This window comes from Herpailurus yagouaroundi, unplaced genomic scaffold (assembly GCF_014898765.1).
Source record: "Herpailurus yagouaroundi ecotype Mexico unplaced genomic scaffold, PumYag 166, whole genome shotgun sequence".
NCBI classification, from domain to species: Eukaryota; Metazoa; Chordata; class Mammalia; order Carnivora; family Felidae; genus Herpailurus; species Herpailurus yagouaroundi.
The window spans coordinates 25546823-25561928 of NW_024412407.1; positions in this window are offsets into that span (position 1 = coordinate 25546823).

A 15106-nucleotide genomic window follows, 5' to 3' on the forward strand; every position below is an offset into this window, starting at 1 on the left:
TTTTAGGGTTGTTTGTTCTAGCTCTCTGAATAATGCTCATGTCATTTTGATAGGGATTGCATTGAATATGTAGATTGCTTTGGGTAACATAGACATTTTAACAATATTTGTTCTTCTTATCCAGGAGCATAGAATCTTATCCATTTTTTTGTGTCTTCTTCAATTTCTTTCATAAGCTTTCTATAGTCTTCAATGTATAGATTTTTCACCTCTTAGGTTAGGTTTATTCCTAGGTATTTTATGGTTTTTGGTGCAATTGTAAATGGGATTGATTCCCTGATTTTTCTTTATGTTGCTTCATTATTGGTGTATAGAGAGTGCCGAATCCTAACGACTAGACCACCAGGGATATTATTGGTATATAGAAATGCAACCCATTTCTGTACATTGATTTTATTTCCTGCAACTTTGCTGAATTCATGGATCAGTTCTAGCAGTCTTTTGGTAGAGTCATTTGCATTTTCCACATAGAGTATCATATCGTCTGCCAAGAGTGAAAGTTTGACTTCCTCCTTGCTGATTTGGATGCCTTTAATTTGTGTTGCCTGACTGCTGAGGCTAGGACTTCCAACACTAAGTTGAATAACAGTGGTGAGAGTGGACATCCTTGTCGTGTTCCTGACCTTAAGGAGAGACTCCAATAATTTTTAAAACTTTTTTGTAGGTAGCAATTACCCTGAAATTGGAACATATATACTTACATAGCATTTAATAAACTAAAGTATTTCCTTTCATTGACTTAAATAAGATAGATCCATTATTCTGGATATTTATAACTCTGGTGTGTGTATGTGTGTGTGTGTTTGGTGTGCACACGTGCATGTACGCATGTACATATTTTGTGTCAGATGCACATGTTTTTTCAACTATATCTATACCATATGACTTCTGTAAATTAGGTTAGGAGTTATTTCACACTGCTGGCATATCACACACCTTCCCAAAATAGATTTTAATTGAGTAAGCCTTTCTACTCTCAGGTTCCCAAGATACTTTATGAAATCTAATTTTCCAAATTTTAGTGACACTTTTCATTCCTCTATAAGTTATTTCTAAATAACTGTAAGACAAAAGCAGGAACAGAGGTCCTGATATAGCTAGAGCCAAGTGACAACATAGATTTAAACCATAGTATGAAAACTAAGCTCAGAAGAGACTCTCTGTGTGATCAATTATCCAGGCCTGTGTTTAAGATCTTTTCCCCTCCTTGCCTCTCCTTCCCTCCCTCCCCACACTTCTCCCTCCCTGTTCTCTCTTGGTCTGTCTGAATGCCATACTCCTGTGTTGTTTTTTTTTTTTTTTTCTTATTCATTTTCATTACTTGTGATGATATTTTCTCTTTTATGTCTCTGGAAAATATTTGAACAGCATTTGTAATGCTGGGCAAGCTCCTGTTTTCCTGGGTAAAGGCTCAGAGACAACAGTCCAATGGGCTTATGCAGAACAGATATTGAATGTTCCACAGATTTTTAAAAAATACAAGTGTCCTACCCTCGTTTTTTAACTCTATGTATCCTTTTCATGAGATATTTAAAGGAAATAAAAGCAGGAATAAAGGGCCTCAAAATACCTGTCCACTTGCATGGTGGATTTCTTTTTTAATAAATTGATCTTCTGTCATGGCCTTATTGATCATAGACAGAATAGAAGGTGTAGGTGTTTCTAACATTTTGATAATGTTATGAATTTGGACATTTCTCTATCCTATTAGAAAAATTACTCAGCCTCAGGGTACCTTATTTTTGTATTAATGTTAATAAGTGTGGGGAAAATGCGACAGAGAATTTCTTAATTCATAGTCATTTTTGTTTTCAGTACCTTTCCACTTTGTTCATTGTTCTCTTATAGAAGTGTGGTGAGGTATGGTGGAACTTACTCTGATTTGGAATGAACTGAATTTTTCTATCATTTCTGCAAATAGGTGAGGTGACGGTAAGCCCCTCAGATCAAGCATTCCATATAAACACAAACTTTAGGAGCAACTGGGTGGCCCAGTCCATTAAGCTTCCGACTTTGGCTCAGGTCATGATCTCACAGTTCATGGGTTCGAGCCTTGCCTCGGGCTCTCTGGTGTCAGCACAGAGCCTGCTTTGGATTCTTTGTCACCCTCTCTCTCTACCTCTCCCCCACTTGCACTCTCTCTCTCTCTCTCAAAGGTAAAGATTAAAAAAAATAAATAAAAAAATAAACACAAACTTTATTTTTTTATGAAAACATTTATACCATAGGAATGTGATTATGATTTACTTCTTTTTTTTAATATATGAAATTTACTGTCAGATTGGTTTCCATACAACAGCCAGTGCTCATCCCAAAAGGTGCCCTCCTCAATGCCCATCACCCACCCTCCCCTCCCTCCCACCCCACCATCAGCCCTCAGTTTGCTCTCAGTTTTTAGGAGTCTCTTATGCTTTGGCTCTCTCCCACTCTAACCTCTTTTTTTTTTTTTTCCTTCCCTTCCCCCATGGGTTTCTGTTAAGTTTCTCAGGATCCACCTAAGAGTGAAAACATATGGTATCTGTCTTTCTCTGTATGGCTTATTTCACTTAGCATCACACTGTCCAGTTCCATCCATGTTGCTACAAAGGGCCATGTTTCATTCTTTCTCATTGCCACATAGTACTCCCTTGTGTATATAAACCACAATTTCTTTATCCATTCATCAGTTGATGGACATTTAGGCTCTTTCCATAATTTGGCTATTGTTGAGAGTGCTGCTATAAACATTGGGGTACAAGTGCCCCTATGCATCAGTACTCCTGTATCCCTTGGGTAAATTCCTAGCAGTGCTACTGCTGGGTCATAGGGTAGGTCTATTTTTAATTTTTTGAGGAACCTCCACACTGTTTCCCAGAGTGGCTGCACCAGTTTGCATTCCCACCAACAGTGCAAGAGGGTTCCTGTTTCCCCACATCCTCTCCAGCATCTATAATCTCCTGATTTGTTCATTTTCGCCACTCTGACTGGCGTAAACACAAACTTTAAAATCTAATCCTAAAACAAAGGCTGGTATTTAAATTTTAAATAAATGTTTTTCTTGCTAAGCCCCTCTTCACACATGTAGACACAAACTAACACAGTAAGTTTCCTTTAAATCTCTGACTTTATTACAGTGGTATAGTCTGCCCATTCTGAGTGCTACAGATCTGATACCACATGGGCCAAAATCAATTAAAACTTATTGTGCTGTCAGTTGATTTTTTTTTTAATGCCACATTTGTTTAAAACCACAATGCTGGGGCGCCTGGGTGCCTTGGTTGGTTAAGCGTCCAACTTCAGCTCAGGTCATGATCTCACGGTCCGTGAGTTCGAGCCCCGCGTCGGGCTCTGTGCTGACAGCTCAGAGCCTGGAGCCTGTTTCAGATTCTGTGTCTCCCTCTCTCTCTCTGCCCCTTCCCTGTTCATTCTCTGTCTCTCTCTGTCTCAGAAATAAATAAATGTTAAAAAAAAAATTTAAAAAAAAATAAATAAAAAAAAATAAAACCACAATGCCAGGTATAAATGCTGAATTAAATGTGTACATTTGCAAATACTATTTGCCACTGACCTATGCTCTTCACACAGAAAGCATTCACAGGATGTGAGTCTCCCATCCAATAAGTGTAGCTAAATTAAGGGGAGTAAACAGGGAGAGAGAGAAGTGGAAGAAGGTACCAAGTTGTAAATGTATATAATTTACAGCAGCACTTTATACAGATACAAATTTTATGAATATAAGCAGGGTGTTTGCAGCAGAAATAGAACAGAAAGTGGACACAGGAAGAGTTGGACAGAAGTCCAGTAGATATAAGATTTCTATTCCTTCAGGGACTTAACCAGAGGGATGATGAAGAAGGAGGGGAGAGGGTTGGGGGGAAGGGAGGATGTGAAGAGAGAAAGAGAGAGAGAGAATATAGGGAGTCTCTATTCCATAAAGGTGAGGGTGAGGGTCTTTCCTGACTTTCCACCAAATTTCTGGAAATTGACCAAAGGAAGCAAACCAGATGGCTCTCCTTTCCGTCACCCACCACATCCGACACCAAATCCCACAAAGCCCACTGGGGAATGCTGCTCCTAGTCATCCCTCCAGAGCACCTTGTGCCACAGCTCCAGGTCTCCCTAGCACAAGGCAGCACTGCCACCAGCTTATCATGTCGGCCCTGGATCACTGCAGTCAACTCCCAACCAGGCTGTGTTACGATTCCCCTACCACCTCCGGTCCTTTCCTCATCTAGAAGCCATAATGATTTTCCAAATTTCAACACTGATCTCATCATCTCCATCCATTTCCTTTAAGATAAAATCCACACTCCTTATTCTAGCTTATAAAACTCTTTCCAATCTCTTCCACCCCTACCTCTCCAGCCTCATTCCTTGTGTTGGGGTGGAAGGTGGCAGAAATGTTGTATCTTTGTCAGTAGTCCTTAACTAGCTGTACCACTTGGATGATACCATACTCTCCCCTCTTTCCCTTCACCCCTACCCCTTCACTTTGCTTGGGCAACTCCCTAAAGAGACCCAATCCCCAAAGGCCATGTAACATGTCAGAAGAAGAGGTTCCCTCGGGAAACCTCTTGCGGGCAGAATCTAAGTGGAATCTTGAGGTCCACCCATTTGTGCAGGCATTCTCTTTGGGACACTCTTTTCCTCCCTGTATGAATTACATTCTCATTGGAAGGCATTTGATTAGACCTCAGCCCAAAGGGGTACAAGAATCCAGGTGGCGTCTTGCCATTCCCCTGACCGGACATCAGCCCATAGCCTGGGGTCCGGCTGGCTTTTCCTGACGAGATGGAACAGTTTACATCATGGAGGCTCTGCAGGGGCTAAATGCTCAGACCTCCACCCTCAGCCTGACAACCTGTTTCAGTGTTGAAAAACAGTTCAAGGTAGCACTTGAGACCAAACATGTCATTTTCCTTGTCAAAATGAAAGCTGTAAATTTTAAACCTACTGCTTAATGTATCCAGATATTGAACACGGGGACTTTTATCCTCAGCTTAATGGTCTGTCTAAAAACATCAAAAAAGATTACTTAAAAACTCTGGGCCTCAGAGGTCCTATAAAATTACATGAAGCACCCCCCCCCCATCTTCTACAAGTTTTAAAAAATTTATTGGAAAACACTTATGCAATATGTGAACTCCTTTTTCCTTAGCCTTAGATACTAAGGTTATGTGCTTGATTGCTGGGGGGTGGTTAAGAAAAGCAATAGGATAAGATGAAATTTTATTAGATTACAATCTAAAATTTTAATAGAGTTTCTGCTTCTGGGAATGGATGGCGAATCTTATTCAGCATCTTCTTGAACAGGGAAAATGTAAAAGCATGACTTTCCTCCTTTAATATAATGTGACAATAAGGAATGTCAGAGCTTTTTGATTTTTTTTTTAATTCAGATATTTGTAGAGACCTGATGGGAACAGAAAGACAGACGAAGGTAGAGAGTTAGAATATAATTATTTCCTCCAATAAAAGCAGTGTCGGGATAAAAGTAATTGCTAAAATTTTAGGGATGAAGAAATTAAACACTGGACCTTAGTAGCTTTATTAAAAGCTCACCCACAAGTATACAGTAATCTGAGGCCTTAAAAATCCACTCCATAGCCAGAGTGTCTGTGATGCTGTGATAATGGCAAAGTTTGCTCCGAAGGTCTTACTGTCATAGCTCTAAAAATTCTTTGTTGACACAAACAGAATCTTTATTGCCTCTAGGCTATAAGATAGGGGTGTTCTGTGTGCAATCATTTTCTTTCTGCCGAGAGAAAATTATGAACCATGAAGTTTAGAGGGATCAAGTCTGCCTTCAGCTGTTGCATTAAATCTAAGGGTTTGCCTATTCTAGAGAACAAAGTTGCTAATTAGGGGGACAAGATGTTTGGGAAAATGGAAAGCTTCCAAGTTCCTCCTGGATTCAAAATTTCCAATATTTTTAAAGCACTATAGATTCACAGATTGGTAATAGCATCATTTGCTTTACCCGCCTTAAGAGTGCTCTCTGATGTATCTGCTTCTGATATAATAACAACTCCATTATAGGCCCCACATTTAAGGTCCTTACTTTAATGCCCCAACATTTTGGTGCATGTCTGACTTCCCCACAATGCAGCAGCCTCATTAAGGATTACTCCCTGGCAAAGGCAGTATCTAATGGGTTAATGAAGTTGGGCAGTCTCAGCCTGTTAGCAGCTGCTTAAGCAGCAGGCTGGGGAAAGCTCTGTTGATTTTCATTCTTCACTGCTGAGTGATGAAGGGCAACCTATATACTAGAAGTCTAGTTAGGCCGCAACCTGTACTCATGTACAAAAAATTCAATTCAATCCATGCCGCAGGTCAACAATTACTCCATGATATATGATATCAAGGTAAAGTCAATGCATTTATGGTGTATAAGGGGCTAAAACCAGAGGGCTTCAGCTTGAGGTTAGCCACTATTTTGATTACTCTTTATTGTGGAAAATTAAGACTGTATCAGCTCTGATCTAGAATCTGAATAGTTCTTTAATTGATGATCACATGCATCTTGATTAATATTATTGATGCTTTCAGCAATGATGCATTTTTTTTAGCTGGTCACTTTGGATTACTGAACTCATTTTGGGATACACAGCCCAAAACTCCACTACCAAACATAGTACACTACTTTCTAACAAAAACATATCTTCGAAGGCTTGATCATTTTAATATGAAAAGAGAGTCTGTCACTTAAGGTTCTTTTGATACATCCAAAACCCCTCTTTGTTTGGCTTCTCTGTGTAAAAAAAAATCACCTGAAAGCTTGCAAAAAGATCCCTGAGGCCACTCTCCAGAGATTCCTATTCAACAGGTCTGGGGTGGGGTCTGATAATTTACATTTCTAAAAGACTCCCAGGTGACAATGACCTTGCAGGCCCCCCAATCACACTTGGAGTGACACCGTTCTGGGATACCAATTTCTTATTCTTTCCCAGTCTCTTTGCTGGATTTTCCTCTTCTCCGTGACCTCTATGGCTTGTCTTATACCTCTTCTACCTTCCCTGCAGAGACATCTCATTCAGTGTTAAGGCTGTAAAACATATCTACAGGCTGATAAATAAATCCTGGGTTTGCCCCTGAATTCATCATTGCATATTGGTTTGCTATTCCACGTCTCCTGATTCTCCTTTCAACCCTAAAACCTGGTCCTCTCCAGGGTTTTCCAACTCAGTAAATGGCACCTTGCAAAATTGTTCAAGGCAAATCTCTTATCATCTTTAATTTGACCCTTCTTCCCACATCCCACTCCAATCCATCAGTACATACAGTTGGCTCTTCTTTCATACTAAATGCAGAATTGGGCCATTTCTTACTATGTACCCTGGCCATGCCACCATTACCTCTAGCCTGGATTATTGCTATTATTTCCCAGCTAAACTCCCCACTTGTTCCTTCTCCCATACTCCACTACATTCGTGTAACAGAGTGATCCTTGTAAATACAAGTCAGTCTGGGGCACCTGGATGGCTCAGTCAATTAAACGTCTGTGTTCGGCTCAGGTCATGATCTCAAGACTTGTGAGTTTGAGCCCCACATCGTGCTCTGTGCTGACCACCCAGAGCCTGGAGCCTACTTTCAATTCTGTGTCTCCCCCTCTCTCTCTCTGGCCCTCCCCTGCTCATGCTCTCTCTCAAAAATCAATAAACGTTAAAAAAAAAACAACACTTTTTTAAAAATAAAATACAAGTCAGTTCTCATCACAATTCTGCTCTAAACTTTCCATAGAACTCAGAATAAAAAGCTGGAGGTCTGGCAGTATCCATTAAGGTTCTACATAACCTAACCTCAATCCCCTAAACTTCTACCCGCTATGTCTGCAGTTTGCCCCTCACTCCTGTGCCCTGGCCATGCTAGCCTCCTTGTTCTTCCTGTCATACACCAAGCTGTTCCTGCCTCAGTGCCTTTGCATGTGATGTTTCCTCTGCCCGGAATACTTTCCCCTGGTTATCCACAGGGCTCACTCCTTCCCCCTGCTCCGCTCTCTGCTCAGATGTCTCCCAAAGGGGCTCCCTGGCTCCCTCACTAAAAGAGCACTCACAGAGCTCATCTGCATCACTCTCCAAACTCCTCACCCTACTCTGCCCTCTCTGCAGAGTAGTGGATTGGCACTTATCACCCCAATGACTTTTTATGTATTTGTTCATTGCTTGCCTCCCTCTACCAGAATGCAAGCTCCATGAGGGAAGAAATTATTTTTCTATCCACTGCTATATTCACTCTACCAGAAATAGTATCTGGCCTGTTGTATTCAGTAACTACATGAATACACTGATCAAAAAGTGAACATCTTAGTCTGTCCAAGAAAAAAACTGATTTTTTTTCCCTCTCTAAAATTGACTAGTTATTCTTCTCAGCCTTAGTCACTTTAAGATGCAACATTTTTGCACTATTTACTTCAAGGGAATTATATAGACAATTTACTGAAGTAAAAATTATCCAAAAGACTCCAGTTTTCATTTCACACTCCCTATAAAAATTCAGCAAGCTCTCACTGCACTCCGCCACTGTTCCCCCACACCCATTTTTCCTTGAGCCCGTGGCCCCCCGGAACATTAGCCTGAGAAACAGTCTCTTTGAGTGACCCTAGGCACAGAGAGAGCTGCCGATCTATATATCAAACTGATTGGTCACAGGTGGTCACAATGTGGGACAGAGAATGTAAATTTTTAAACACTGTGGTAACTGCACAGAGTAATACTGCCTGTTTGAAATGCTATCACGGCTAATTAATGCAGCTCAAGGGTTCTCACACTTGATAAATACAAGAGATGGCAAAAGTCTGAGAGTTAGGTAAAGAAACCAGTATGAAAATAGCTTTGGAAAAATATACCGCAGCACACAGCCACTACTCACCCCTTACAGTGAAAAACTGTATTCGTGCTTAAAATGATTCTTCTCACTAACTTTCTACCCAACTCAATTTAATTTAACTCAATTTAGGCTTAAATGCTTATACTCTGAACTCCACTGTCTTTGAGCTTTTTAAAGAGTAATGACATTGATAGTTGAACCTGTGGGCCACGTTGCATGTTTTCTAATGTTATTTGTTGGGCTGCAGCTTGCAATGAAAAGCAAGTATTAAAAAAAAATAAATGCGTGTGGAGATTAGAGTCCACATTTTGAAATGTCAGTAAATACAGTATTTATGTGACAGATCATAGTGACTTGTAAAAGGCAGCCATATGTGTATCAAACTCTCAGTCTTCCTAATGTTTTTTCTTTAAAAATCTTTTATTTTTAAATCTGAAGAAAACAGCACTGAAGGAGAACTATCTTTTAGACTTTTTGAGGAATTCAAGCTAAAATCTGACCTCCTCAGCCCACGGATTTTTCTCTTTCAAAGAGAAACTAGGGGAACATTTCCAGCCTGTGTGCTACTGTCATATCACAACATTTAGGGCAATAGAAAGATTTAAGAAAAAGAAATCAAGGATAGAACATTAGAGTCTTTAATGTACTGATTCACTACTTAGCAGTGCCTAGAGGTAGTTTGCCGTGTGCTTTCACAAATAGCACCATTAACAGAATTTTACATGCCTAGGTCACTTTCCTTTGATCCCAAAGAAGTCTTAAAACATTGAACAAACAACAGACTTGAGGCTACATCCCTGAAAAACAGCCACTTCTGGGGAGTAGAGGTGGTCTCTGACATAGCAACAGAACACGCGGGACAATTTCAAACAAAGAACAAAAGCAACCGATGGTCCTTCTGGAAACCGCCAAGGATGTTAAGTGTTTTCAGAGAGTGAAATCAAACACAACAGCATAAGGCCTGTGGAGAATTTTCCTAGAAGATGAAACCCCCTCTTAAAAGTGATTAAGGCCTTAGTGGTCATCACAGACCTCCAAATTCCATGGTCCCATATACATAAACCACATCTCCAAATGCACTGAAATTATATCTCGGGCATAAGCTTTCTTTTGTTCTGATGCCAGTTTGTAAGAGATCTTCACGTGAACAAAAGCTTCTGTCTTTACAATAACCATCTTTCTTTAGAAAAGGCAAGCAATATACTTTTGGGATGCCAAGTCACACAATAGAGGAAACCAAATAATTCCAGGGAGGTTTGATGAGCCCTCAGCAAATCCTACAACAATTCTAGTCATCTGTCACTCAGGAAGTATCTCAAAAAGAATTGTGTGGCATTGCTACTGTCTATTACCTGTAATGTTCCGTTTGGTTCACTTGAGGTGGTTTTTTTTTTTTTAATATATAATGAATGCATTCAATAATTGTTTGAATTGCTGCTGTGCGTTCTGTCATAAATGGTTTATGGATAACCATCAATTGGTTCTGCTCATCAGTCTAACAAGTTCAATGTACTACTCAGAGCAAAGGATGACTATTTATTTAACAGCTCTTGGCAGGAAAATTTGTTGCATGCCACAACTTTACAAAGAACATTAAAATCAATGACAATTTATAAACCAAAGGCTGGGAATTATGCTTTGGATTCCCATAATTCATCAGAATAAAGCTGTCAGATACCTTTTATTATAAATTAATAGCATGTTGTCTAAGAGCGCTGGAGAACAGATGTTTAGCCAGTTCGGTACTGACATCTAGTGGACAATGAAAAATATTCCCCCATTTTCTCCCAACTGGATTTTCCCTTTTTTCACAAAAGATGTTCGTTGCCGCTGCATCCATCAGATTTTTAACATACAAGAAATTGTACATGAGTTCAACTTTTGTGCATTTGTGTTTGAGCTAACCAAATGTCACAAGTTTGAACTTTTAGGGATCATCATTGGCAATATGTACTTAATTTAAAACATACTCAATAACCTTTAAAAAAAATCTGTTTTAAAAAAGAACTGAAAAATATCCTCACACACTGGCAACCTCATATAACTTAAACTTTTTAGTATTCTTTCATACTCCGGGACTTAATTACTTCTTATTCTCTACTATTAAATTAATTGTGCTATATTAAAGCATCAACATCCAACTCCAGTGCTCTCAAAAAGAAATAGAACTATAGTTCTAAACAAAGCTCTAAAAAAAACATTTACTTAGCTCATATATGATTAAAAGTTAGGGTTTAACTTAATTATGATGAATTTTTCTCTCCACTTTAATGTTATTTATGAATGACTGATACATTGCAAAAAAAAAAGAGAGAGATTGAAGGAAAGACTTCTTATATGCACTGTTTGTGGATTTTGCTTCTTTAAACAGTATTTTCAGGTTGGTCTGCACAATAATATTCCATATTCGTTAACATGTTTAAAAACTGAAAAATATCCTCATACACTGCAATCTCGCAGGTACACAGTCTTGGCAAAGGTACCCCCTGGAGCAGGGCTAGGATTTTTTTTTTTGCCCCAGGTAAGGGACAAATCAGAGGCTTTAACATATTCCATGTTACCTGATCTGCAGCCATGCTGGACTTGACTTTTCAGGGGATTAAGAAGGTTAAGGAGGGCACTCTCTTCAGAGACTTTTGGAATACAGAGTACCTGAAAGTAAAGAAAACAGAAATGAAACCAGTGTTCACCATGCACCTGCTTCTGTGTCTCGCACTGTGATAGCACTTCACATAAGAGATTAATGGAGTATGGGTCAGGGATGAAAATTAATGGTCCAATCTGATATCCCTTAAAGAATAGCATGTGCTCTAAGACCAGCATCAAGCTGATATTTCCAGGAGAGAAGGGATAATACCTCTTTCTAACTTGATTGTTATTGGGAGACAACTAGTAAAACTCAACCAAAATCATAATATCCCCTATTCCACTTTACTGAACCATAAAATGGTGAGAATGGTATATGAAACCACCTTATAAATTTTGTGAAGTTTATAAAATCTATTTTAGGTTACTTTGAAAGCAATGCATTACAATTATTTTGGAAGGCCTATGTGTTTATTATGAAGGTGAATAAATAGAACAGAACACAATATCCTCCCACAATAAAGAGAGACCAACTTCAGGAGTTCTTTATGTGAAAGTGGGGGGTAAACCTACTTAAAGCATAAGCCCACAATTTTTTTATAGAGTAATGTAAAAGGAGCTATTTCAGGATTTTCATGGTTTTCTTATTTAGGAAACTCTACAAGCCAATCCCAACCTTCAGATCTCTGTTTGAACATCTTTCTAAACAAGCTTTTAGCAAGTCATTAAAATAAAGACATTGCATGAATAAGGACAACTGAGTAGCATTTTACCAACTAACATGCCCTCTCAATGGGCAGCATTTTTGTATTACTAAAAGAAAAAGTAGGCTGCCTTCTGCTGTCATGAATTACTAACTTCAGTTCTTTTCATGAAAGAACCCTTATCACACACATAGTTTACTTAACACACTTTACACACTTTACTTAACATTCCCTTATTTTTAAAATAGTTTTTAACTCTCTAGTCATTCTAAATCCCATATTCTCATCTAAGCTATGGGCCAACACTAACTCCTTGTATATAGATATATTTCTAAGATCCCCACTGATGGAGAAATCCACAATTGAATGTACAACTGTCACATTCAGTTCTGGAAGCAGTAAGAAAAGCAGATCACAGGAGGCAAGTCTTGGGAGCCAGTGAGGCAAATGCATATCTAGAAGCTCAGGGTGGGTGTTTTAACTTAAGAAGGATATAGGTTGAGTACAGTAAAAAATCCTCTTAATGTGGAAAGGACAACCAGTAAATGGGACTCATAGGTCTAGAAATAAAGATCATGTGGAAAAGACTCAAGCTGAACTTTAACCCTAGGGAAAGTCACTACCCCTTCAAATACTCCCCACTGTGCAGACAAGTCAGGGACCAAAAGTACACCAGGAGAACCAGAGATCCACAAGGACAACTTCCTCCTGATTAACATAGGGTCAAGTTGTTACAGTCATAATAATTTTTCTTAAAGCCTTCCTCCTACCCGTATTATTTTAGGTTGTGACTGAAGTAGTCAAAATCATTACACATTAGGTCTAGATGGGGCCTCAAAGAGTATTTAGTCCAATTCCTTGGCCTCAGACAAAGAAAAGAGGCTCAGAGAGGTTAGGGGCATTCAGAAGTCAATAACACAATAACTGAGTGCCATCACAACACGGGATAGGAGGTCATCACAGCTGAGACTGCAGGAAGCCCTCAGGCCCAGGAAAGATTCAGGGCCAGGGGCGATGAGGTAAGGCTGTGAGTAAGGACTAGAGGATGACCATCTGAGTAGAGAAGACCTGTCCCAGAAAAGCATGGTCAAGCAGAGTTGAAATTCCCAAATAAGGGGAGAAGGTATGAGCAAAGACACATCCAGGTGCCCATGACCAGAGCCAGGCTTTGTATCAGAACTCAAGTAGGCAAGCGGGAAATCAAGAGAAGCAACAGAAGAAAGGAAATAGAACAACGTAGGTGAATTAGAATCCAGAGATCCACAAAGGAGAAAAGACAGTCAGGCTCACAATCAAAATTGAGATTTCAGCCCCTCTTGAACCTCACTCAGGAAGTAAGATATTCTAACTCAAGCTCAGAGATTCTATATGGTTCTCTGAAGACAAGGTTCAATTCTGGCCCAGCTAACTTGGCAGATATGAGCTGGTTATAGGAGCACCTGGATAAGGTGATAAGTATGTGGGCAAGAATGTCAAGAGGACAGGGGCGCCTGGGTGGCGCAGTCGGTTAAGCGTCCGACTTCAGCCAGGTCACGATCTCGCGGTCCGGGAGTTCGAGCCCCGCGTCAGGCTCTGGGCTGATGGCTCAGAGCCTGGAGCCTGTTTCTGATTCTGTGTCTCCCTCTCTCTCTGCCCCTCCCCCGTTCATGCTCTGTCTCTCTCTGTCCCAAAAATAAATAAACGTTGAAAAAAAAAATTTTAAAGAATGTCAAGAGGACAGACCCTTACAGTGCCTACCTTAGTTGGATGACTATAGATACCTGAAGCCATGAATCAGTAAGATGTGTGATTTATACATGTGCACAAGGTGTCTGTACACCCATGCACAGACCACAATCAGGAGACATTCCATGTTTATTTCATCACCTTATTTCCTCTCCCTTCAACTTTCAGTCATTTCACTGTTTGTTAATAGTCTTTCTACCACAGATTCCCCAATGCACTTTAAAATTATTTTCCTGGGTAAATTTCCATCTTTTATTTATTTTTAAACTTTGTTTATAAAAATGTCTACTTTAAAATGTCATTTCCTAAGGAGCCAGAGTACATATTTATTTAATAAATGTTTATGCTTTGTATTCTGTGTCCAACTAGGGTCTCAAGAAAAAGACACGTGGTTAATTCAAATCAGTCTGTTTTCCAGTTGAGAATTTTGAATCTAAAGATTTCGAATCTTACTGAAACACACCAGAAACCATCTTTTTACTGTGTATTTTAAAAACTGAGTAAAATATAATTAAATGGGTTAACTTAAATGATGAAAACTAAAATTACATCTATAGGAATTTTTAACTGAATAATTTCAGGTCAGAGACTAGCAGAAGGAAAGAAGCTGGGTGGCTTATAAATTAATGTATTTAATCAATGATTTATAGTTAATTTACTTAGGTCTCTCCTTCAATCTATCACTAAGACTTTTATCTTTGAATTTCAGAATGAAAAGCTAAACTATTATTTGGAGAAATGGGTGAACATGGGCAGCCAATTGAAAACTCCAACAGTTTTCTATGTATTCCTTTTGATATTTTATCAGTAAGGTTTTAATAGCTACACAAGAACCGCATGTTGATGTTATGTGATAGTCCCAAGCAGAGATATCAATGACTGTAACTGATGAAATAACTAAATATCAACAGTAAAAGGACCTCCAGGATGGTAGAAAAGAACATCACAGAGGGGGGAAAGTGAGTTTCTGGCCAACATGTAAACAAGAATTTGACTCTGTTTATTTCTTCCTTCCTTCAGATATATTGGAGAATTGCTTTGTGCCTTGTACCTCTCATGGTCCAATTTAATATCTTTCTGTTTTTTTAGAAGGTCGTTTATGCAATTTATTGGAATATTTCCAGGAAAAGAATAAGAGAGACAGAGAGAGAAAGAGAAAGAAAGGGGAAGGAAGGAAGGAAGGAAGGAAGGAAGGAAGGAAGGAAGGAAGGTGGAAGAGAGGGAGGAAGAGAGGGAAGGAGGAAGGGAGGGAGGAGGGGAGGAAGGCAGAAAGGGAAGGAAGAAGG